This window comes from Micrasema longulum, unplaced genomic scaffold (genome assembly GCF_059751315.1).
Source record: "Micrasema longulum isolate JH-2025_06_02 unplaced genomic scaffold, ASM5975131v1 h1tg001558l, whole genome shotgun sequence".
Classification (NCBI taxonomy): domain Eukaryota; kingdom Metazoa; phylum Arthropoda; class Insecta; order Trichoptera; family Brachycentridae; genus Micrasema; species Micrasema longulum.
The window spans coordinates 479,322-489,393 of NW_028278741.1; the positions used below are offsets into that span (position 1 = coordinate 479,322).

Consider the following 10,072-nt stretch of genomic DNA (forward strand, 5'->3'; position numbering starts at 1 on the left):
TGTGTCACTGATAATTAGTGTAATTTTTTTTTCGTGAACACATAAGTTTCACAGCCATATGTCAGTGCAGGGAGAACACAAGCATCAAAAAGTTTCTTCTTTAAGTAATGTGAATACTTCGGAGATTTTAGGATATATGAGAGCTTACCAAAGGCGGCCCATGCTAAACCTCGCCTTCTTTCTATGTCTACCTCTTGATTATCTTTGCCGAGCTTTATTTCATGTCCCAAGTATATATAACTATCAATCTTTTCAATTATTTCTCCATTTACTAAGATGTTACATCCCCGTTACATGATTTTAGCTAATTAGTGAAGTTATTAAAAGGTTCTTATGGTATATTGCACACCGTTGCAAATAAAATAAACTACAAAACTTTTGAAAAGAATTTGAAGATCATGACAACCTTTAGTTGTTTTTTTAAATTGCAATTTAAATATGAGTTTTAAGTATATTTTTACCACTTCCAAAAATTTTGCGAGTTATCAATAAAAAACTAGCATTACTGGCACGTAATTTTGAATTTGTTGAACCGTATATAAGTGCACATTAAAGTTTAAATAAAACTTGTAGCCTATATGAATACCAGAAACTTAAAAGGGTGTAAGTGCCATAAATAACGAAAATGATTTTATTTAAGAAATGGATAGTATGTGCCAAGGCCAATGTCCTACAGAAGGGTATAAATGCCATTGTAGTACAAATAATATTTTATAAAAAATTCTAAAGATGGCGTTGGTTGTAAGTACCAACATCTGTTTTCCTTTAAAAGGTGTTAAGTGCCATCGCCAGTCATATGCTATTTGTATCAAAATGGTTGACAATGAACCGGTCTCTGTGAATAGTGGTGGCGTTAAAAGACGTAAAAAGGGGGAAAAAAGTGCCCAAGTGGCCCGAAAGAAGCTAAAAGATTCTGGACAAGAATATTTTACATCCAATAGAAAGTTGATTCCTGCAAAACGACCCCCAAATCAAGAGGTTTGTACATTGTTTTAAATCTTCACCGGTTGTCTCTACTAGATAAAATGTCACTCATCATGCGCTAGGGATGTGCCAACCTGTAATTTTCTGCCAACCATGACATAGTTTAAATGGAGTATTTGTATTGAATTCAATTTTTTAAATCTCCCGGTCAGAGGTATTTGGGTGAAACTTTATTTTTACTTGTTTTTAGGAGAGCAAAAAAAAGAATTTAAAAATATATTTTTTATTATAAATTCGTTTAAAGATAATTAAACCTTAATAATTATATTTTCATGGATATTTTCGTAAATATTATTATTAATGTGTAAATAACTATGTTAACGGCATATCAGAAAATAAGTTACGCCCTAATGATTGCAACCGGGAGAAATTACTATATCATTATTACACTCCACCACATTTAGTTCCTCTAGTTTAGTTTCTACTGAGTGATAGATATTGACCCTAAGTCCCTAAGATACGCCCACGGTTGCGTACCTATATTATCTATGTTGCTTTCATTCACTTCATTTTTTATTTTAGTGTATCTGCAAATGCAGCTATAACTGCAAAGAAATACCTTTCGAACAAAAGATGTCATTGTTCACGGAATTCTATGCGTTAAAAAACAATGAAAAGCAATCTTCTTTTCTGATGGGATTAATCCATTTGACAGAAATTAAAAGAAGAAGGCATGGAACCTATGAATCTCCTGCTCTAAGTAGGCGACAATGCACCGCATATTATATGCTTCCAGATGGCAAGGGAAATGTTGTCGGTGTGTGCAAAGCAACGTTCATGAACATTTTTTCCCTTTCTCCAAAAAAGATTCAAGTACTACTCGATAAAAAGAAACAAGGACATACAACCTACTTGGAATCAAGAGGAAACATCAATAAGAAAAAACGAAAATATTCAGACGAAGATGAGGATGAAATTAAACAACATGTAAATATGTTTCCCAGACTTGTAAGTCATTATGGTCGAGCGAGATCAGAGAAAGAATACTTAAGTCCAGATTTAAATATACATCGTTTGTTTAAAGCATTTAAGATATCTTTTCCGGAGTCAAAAGTCACATATAAGTTCTACTCTAAAATTTTTGGAAAGGAGTTTCCGAATTTAAAATTTGGCCAGAAACGAACTGATACATGTGCAACGTGCGACCTCTATGTTGCTAAAATAAATGCCGATCCATCTAATAAAACAATACTGAAGAATCAACTTGAATTACACCATCGAAAAGCAGAAAAAGCAACAAAACAGATGTCACTTGATATAAAAAAATCACAGATGCCGAGTAGTAATATATGCACTGCCGCCATGGACTTGCAACAAGTTTTGCTGACACCAACTTTAACTCATGGGCCCATGTACTATTCGCGACAATTATCAAATTTCAATTTGGGTGTGCATATCGAAAATACCGGTGATGGGTATATGCTTATGTGGCATGAAGCTATTACAGGAAGAGGGGGAAATGCGATAGCATCCTGCATTTACAAAATGTTTTCTAATAATTTTATAAGAAAGGAGAATCTCATCATGTGGAGTGACAATTGTAGTGGACAAAATAAAAATAAAATGATGATATTTTTATGGGCATATCTTGTGTATAAAAAAGTTTTTACATCGATAGAGCATAAATTTTTAATGAGCGGGCATTCATTCCTTAGCTGCGACAGGGACTTTGCTTTAATCGAAAAAAGGAAACGAGTAACACATTCCATTGTTCCTGCAGATCTTGTTGATATGATGAAAAATACTCGTGACAAGCAGCCTTTTAATGTTATTTCAATGACATCACATGATTTCATGGATTTTAAATTGGCTGCCGAAACATTTTTGAATACTACCACAATGCAGATATCGAAGGCTCATCGCTTGAAATTCGTAAGTGATAATCCTTTCGTTGTCAAAATGAAAGAGACCCACAACTCTATGGAGCCCTGGAAAATTGTAAGATTATTGAAGAAGAACAAAAAGTTATCGGATTTAGATAATTATTTCTTACCCATGCTGAATTGCAAGAGCAAAATAACAGAAGATAAGAAAAAAGATCTCAAAAATCTAATACCTTACTTGCACACGGAAGAACATAAACAGTTTTATAATAGAATTTTAGATATACACGATGTTGGGTGCTAAATAGTAATTATACTGAATTATAAATACCATGGGAATTTTCATCGTCGTCACATCACTATTATAGATAGATGAAACAGTGGATGTACCTATTTCTTTATTCTCACTAAGGCACTAACACCTTTATTGCTTTAGAGAGCAGGGCACTTTGGCCCTTTTAAAAGAAACTAACAACGGTACATGAGACTTTCTTTTAAATTATTTGTTTTTTTGATTTTATACTTAGTTTAATATGTCTTTTTTATATATTTTTTACTAAACTACATTAAAATATGCTCTTTTGTTGATTTGGCATAAAAATAAAATAATGTTTTCTTTGAATTATTATGTGTATTTTTAATTTCCCGTCTGCTTTCCTTTTTTGTCCATGGCACATAGAGCCTTTTAAGTTTCTGGTATTCATATGAAAAACTGTTTTTAAAATTTAAATTTAATTAATAATAAAATAAATAAAACAACTTTGTTTTTAACCACTACATTTTATTTGTTCACCGACCGGTTTCAAAGCAAACAAGCTTCTTTGACAAGGTTTACGTAACTAATGAATTGATTCCTTTTTGATGAATGAAAAAATAAAAATTAGTGGCTAAAACAAAGTTGTTTTATTTATTTTATTATAATGAATAACCACAAAGTAAGTGCTTCAAATATAAACTTTGTATTCAATTTTATTGATGAATTTTTTCGGATTTTCATAGTAAAAAATAAAAATTGAAATAAAAAAATACTTGTGGCCTAGAATTTTTTTCTTGGGCTGATGAGATAGCAAATGACCTCTCCTTTCAGCCAATTTGATTTGGCGAACCATGCGCCAAACACCTGTGTATATATATATATATATATATTAATATGTTTTTAACGATGTTTCTTGCTATGTATTCTCTATTTACTACGTATTTTACTGGGTTTTTAAATACGTTTTTACCATATTTTCTACCACATTTTATAAACTATGTATTTAACTATGTTTTTATTTACTTAATATAATACCTTAATTTATTTTTCTATGTACTGATTACTGTTTTTAAAGCAGCGTTATATAAATGAAGGATTTTATGTTTATAATTTGATAATAAATAATAAATAACACATAGAACCTACCGTTTAGTATACAAAAACTACTTAACAAATCACAACAGGGATGAATATGCATCACATTTTGATATATTTAGTTTATCTCTGCCTAACTTAAAAAATAAAGTGACCAACATATTTTTATCAAAAAGAGCACATCATCTTCAGAAGATTGGGTTGGAATAGTTATAATTTGATTGATTAATGTATTTTGTTGTTGTATAATTTCTTTAAAATATGTATGTATTTCAAGTAATTAATAATGTGTACAGTACGAGTATATTAATATTTCATACTCGATTTTTTTTCTTTTTAATATTTTTATTTCTAAGCACTCTTTATACCACATATATGTAAATAGCAGAAATGCCGTATATAAATAAATAAATAAATAAAAAATACCTTAAATAAGAGAATATGGAAGTCTAGGCATTTACAGGGCTTATGACCCGTCATTGGCTGGTTTAAGTGGCCACTTTACACACTGTGTAACATTCACCATTTTGCCTATGTTTGAACATCCATATTTCTTAAATTCTTAAATTTGTTGATTTTAGTGAAGTTCCCTGTAAATGCCTAGACTTCCATATTTATTTATTTATTTAACTTCTTTGTACATTATGTTATTTGTACATTGTCGGGTTTATTCCCAAATGGCAATTTCTTCCAACCAACCAATAAAATAAAAGTTTTATTTTCATAATTCAAGTTACAGAACATATTCAATAGAAAAAAAAAGATTAAAAAGTTAAAAATTTATAAAAATAGAAATAAACGTATTTGTTTATAAATTACCTTAAATCAAAAGTATTACTTAATGAGAAAAGTGAAAAAAGAGGAAAGAGGAAAAAGGAAAGGAGGAGAGATTAAGGAAGAGAAAGGAGATGTTTCTTCAGACGTGATTTAAACAGAGTTAACATTCCCTTATTTAAGGTATTCTCCATCGCTGTTATTCTCCATCTCAATGTTTCCCGAGGGGGTAAAATCCAGTATTTTGTCTACAAACATTTGGACAAACTCAAATATTGTACAAAAACTACCGCAAAAAATTCAAATTTAAAAATCGTATTCAAATTATTGTTGTTACATTTTATTCTTAGTTTATAAAATTTTCTACCTTTACATCAGTGAAAAACTTTGGCTGAATGTATAAACTATTTTTATACTAAATTGTTAATATAATTTCATCGAGTTGATTTATGAATTATCCGACACTTGCTTTGTGTTTTTGTTAATGCCTGTTTAAGTTGTTCCACCAAAACTCAATTATTAGGTAATACGTAGGTATAATGTACAAATAAATATTTTCTTACGCAACGGCCTTGTATTGACATAAGTCAAAAACCCAATGATTGCCGTTGATTTCTAACGATAAAAGAATAACTTCAGATTTGATGTTTTTGAACAAGATAATAAATATTATTTTCGATGCTCCTGGTTGAATAAAATCCATTAAAATTAATGTACCTAACAGGATACTGAAACGCACTGAAATATATATGAAGTCTCGGAACAAATCGTCAGACGAATTTCAAAACCCAGTAAATAACATCAGTTCATCATCATATAACCGTTCGGTGTCTCATTATACAACCCATCAGTTTACAATCATAAAACTCGTGAGTTTTTCATCATGTAATCCATTAGTTTTTCATCATATAACCGATAAGTTTATCATCATATAACTACTCAGTTTTTCATCACCTTTTCTTTATACAGTAACCTATCAGTTTATCATCGTATAACCCATCAGTTTCACATCATGTATCCCATCAGTTTCTCATCTTATAACCCATCTGTTTCTCATCTTATAACCCATGTGTTTCTCATCATATAACCCATCAGTTTCTCATCATATAACCCATCAGTTTCTCATCATATAACCTATCAATTTCTTTTCATATAACCCATCAGTTATTAACATATAACCCAACAGTTTTATATCATATAACGCATCAGCTTCTCTTCGTATAATCCATGAGTTTTTCATTAAATAAACCATTAATTTTTCATCATATGACTCATTAGTTTTTTCTCATTATGAAACTTGGGTCTGATTTCCCGACAAATTAATGGTTAGAACATGCATTAATTTTTGGAGATCTTCATTACTTTTTACTCTGTTTTTACTTTTTTGTTTTAATACGTTTTTTACTAAGTTTTTTTACTGTATATTTCAGAATATTTTCGCTTCCTTTGTTTATTTATTCAATGAAATATATCAAAGACTACTAAAAATAAAAATTATTACAAAAATATACATTTCAATAAACATCTGGACAACACACTTAATAGTACCATACATAAATAATAATAATAATAATAATAATAATCAAAGTTTATTAACAAAAATAACAATAACTTTATCTATTACATAAACACTTAAGTAATAAATTTCTCTGGGTCATGTCTAGTATCTTATGCAAAATAAACAATTACATTACTACCTGCTTGTTAATATACTAAACAGTTATACAATATTAATTTATTAGGAATTTTTTTTTGTAAATTTTCCGATTTTTCTCGACCTAAATCCAGTAACCAATTTTTTACAAATTTGTTAAATTGAATCCGGGTCATAGTTTTGCAATCTTTGGGTAACATATTGAATATTTTTGGGCCTAGTAACCTAAAACTTCTTTGCCCGAATTCAGAGTTTGTGATAGACCCCATGATCCATCCTCTAGTTTGACTTCTGGTAGTGCGGGAGTGTTCCTATGCAATGTCTCGCAGAAAAATGACCTTAATTTTGGAGAACTTAATATGTTAATCCAGGACATTGAACACTCTTGGGGCCACAAAAGAGAAATTTCTCTGAGCGATAGTCGTATTTGTTTTTAGTAGTAAATAATTCAAATTACAGGAAAACTTCGTACGAGCATTCTGCTGGGATCTCTTCTTATAACCGCATGACTAGAAATGTGTCAATGACTCTTTTTAAAAAAATCCAGTAACTTCATACATTGAAATAATGTCTCGGATGGGATATTTGGGGGACTTTAATTGTATTTTTAAAAAATATTGTACAATATACATATAATAAGATCATAAAACGACTTCAATGAACATTATCTATCTTTCTGCATTAAAAAAACGCAGCATTCGGGTGGGAATAGGACAAAACCGTTACATCGCGCATCGGTCTCTTTATTATTCAGAGATTTTAGATTCCATGTCAGTACGGAAGCGACGCAATTAGTGTTGTGTTAACATTGCTGAGTGAAAGACGCTACGCAGACAAACATATAGTGACCGAAAGACGGTTGAGTCGATTTTATTCCGATACAAGTGGCATGTTTATTTTTTTAAATATTAAAACGAGCAATTGAGCTTTGTGATTGTTTCATTACGACTCACCGGTAATCTTAGTGACTTATTTAAGTTAATGTCAATTTATTATTTAAATTATTGATAATCTTAGTGACTTCTTAACGTTAATGTCATTTATTTGTTTTAAAGAAACAACCAGTCGACAATGATATAGTAACATTTAAAAAAATACAGTTTAAAAACAGACCAGCAACGTTTCTAAATAAGAATCATTCATATTATTAAATTGTGTTACAACAAAAGAGTGTTTATGTGTATTTGTATGAGAGTAAGTGTAGATGTGTGTTTATGTGTATTAGGGTAGGAGTAAGTGTTCAGGTGTGTGTAAGTGTGAGCATCATTAAATAGTAAGTGGGATCGTATCGCAGCCAGAAATAAGGAGTCTTAATTTATTTTTAAATAAATTAAGAAGCATGTAAAATATATTCTTTTTCTTCTTTTTTCTTTTTTCTCTGCTGCCATTGGCATGTTTTTATACTTTTAAACTACTTTTAATTACTTATATTATATATGTTAATAAAATCAATATATTGCTGCTCTATAGATATAATATATTTTTTAAATTGACCTAAATTTAAATTTACTGTCTTATATTTCACTTAAAGATTCTTCTCATCGTTTCTTTGAATCCCTTAAAATAAATATGTGTTTATGTTTTTCCTTTTTTAAAAAAAATGTTATTACTATTTTATTTCATTTTTACATCTGAGCATGTTTTTCATTCTTTATTTCCATTCTTAATTTTTAGTTACTCTTTAAAATTTTCTTCATTTTTAATATTATTTCCATTTGTAAATACTCACTACAAACTACAAACCTTAAAATATCTTTTTTTTACTTAAATTTTAATTTTTAAACAACTTTCATTTATGTTTTCTTTTTCCTTCTCTTTTTTATACTTTCATAATTAACCTTACATATAATTGCTTTTTAATATGGAAACTTCACTGGTCCATTAGAATTAAGTCTAATTGTGTAAAATATTAAACTTTGTAACTGTACTGTATGTTTCCTGAATAAAAGAAAATAAAAATAAATAAAATAAAATGTCAATATATGAAAAAAAAGCATTATAGTCAGAGAAAAAACGATACAGGAAGAGTGTTGTGCATAGTTAGTGCATTTCGTGAATAAATAAAAACATGCGTTTGGTGACCTGATTTGACCTAATAAAAATTGTGTCATTATCTTATTTATTAAAGTGTTTTTGCCTCAGGTATAATTTTTAACTCAAAATTTGGCGCTTATTTAGAAAAATACGAAAAAATCGACGAAAGAATACGAAGGAGTCACATTTTACATTCTTCTTTTGCAATTTTCCAAAAAGTTAATTTTTGTCGTTTTGAGTCGTTTTCGTCCCAATGGTGCGATATATCTGGGTCAAACTTAGAACAAACTAATGACATTTATAATTTGATAATTGATTTTTGTCATTATTCTTACAATTTTGTAAATGTATGCACATGTTTGTGTTTTTGAAATACAGAAATCAATAAAGAAATAAATACTAATATGTAATAATAAAAAACGATCTGTCTTAACACAGGAAATTCCTGGTAATAGACAAGAGAAAAAATTAACCACAAAAAATATGTAAATCCCAAAACAAGACCCTTGAAGTTTTTGCTTCAACTAAAACTTTTCATAGACATTGAAGCGACTTGTTGAATGATGAAATTGGTTTTTGTCTTGATTTTAGGTATTCAATTTAGTTTTTAAAAAATACGTAATTGCCTTCTAGTGGTTTACCCAAATATTTAAATGCTTCAATAAATTTTAACTAACCTTTTTTTTTTTTTAATTATTTTTTAAAATTATTTTATTTTGTTATTAATAAACTTCTTAAAAGGTACACGTTTTTTTTAAATTCTATACTGATCTACTTTTATACATCTAGTAAATGTTATCACTGTAACTCTCCGAAAAAAGAGACTACCTCTTGTGCTTGGAGAGTGACTTACACTGTTGTAGTTGTTTATTTATAAATATTAATAATTTCAAATATACAAGGCGCATGAGAAGAACATAAATTAAGATAACCAAACGCTACATTTATCATTTATTTATTTCATTGGGCAAACAAACAGTATGTACACAAATATTGACAATTTCTTTGTTATTTAGTGTAGGACACTCATGCGCACACCAAAAAAAATGTTTTCACTTAATACAATACTTTTAATTATGTTAAATGTTACAAATATAAAAGAAAAGAAATTAAAAAATGTGTATATAATAATAAAGTTAATTAAATATCTGCTTCTCTCAATATTTCTATGATTTTTGACCTAAATTTACATACATTGTCACAAAAAATATCAGCCTCGGTAAATCTATTGTTTTATTGGTCGCATATTCTAGGTATTGTAGATTGTTTTAAATAGTTTGTTGACGCGTTTTCAGTGTAAAACAGAAGGTTTTGTCTTGATCTAGATGGCACACGGAATGGAAGTCTTTCAAGTAGGTAAGGAGAATCAATTTAATTATTTATTCTTTTTGTATATGGTCTAACATTATTCTTCGATTTTTAAGAGAGTTTATTCCATGGTACTGCATATTT

General features: G+C 29.0%; 1 long non-coding RNA gene across 1 annotated transcript; it reads left to right on the forward strand.

Moving 5' to 3' along the window:
• The first annotated feature begins 805 nt into the window (after positions 1-805).
• On the forward strand, positions 806-3,430 carry LOC148274901 (uncharacterized). The gene is made up of 2 exons (XR_015824170.1): positions 806-978; positions 1,507-3,430. It is a non-coding gene; the product is annotated as an uncharacterized LOC148274901 (long non-coding RNA).
• Positions 3,431-10,072: the final 6,642 nt, after the last annotated feature.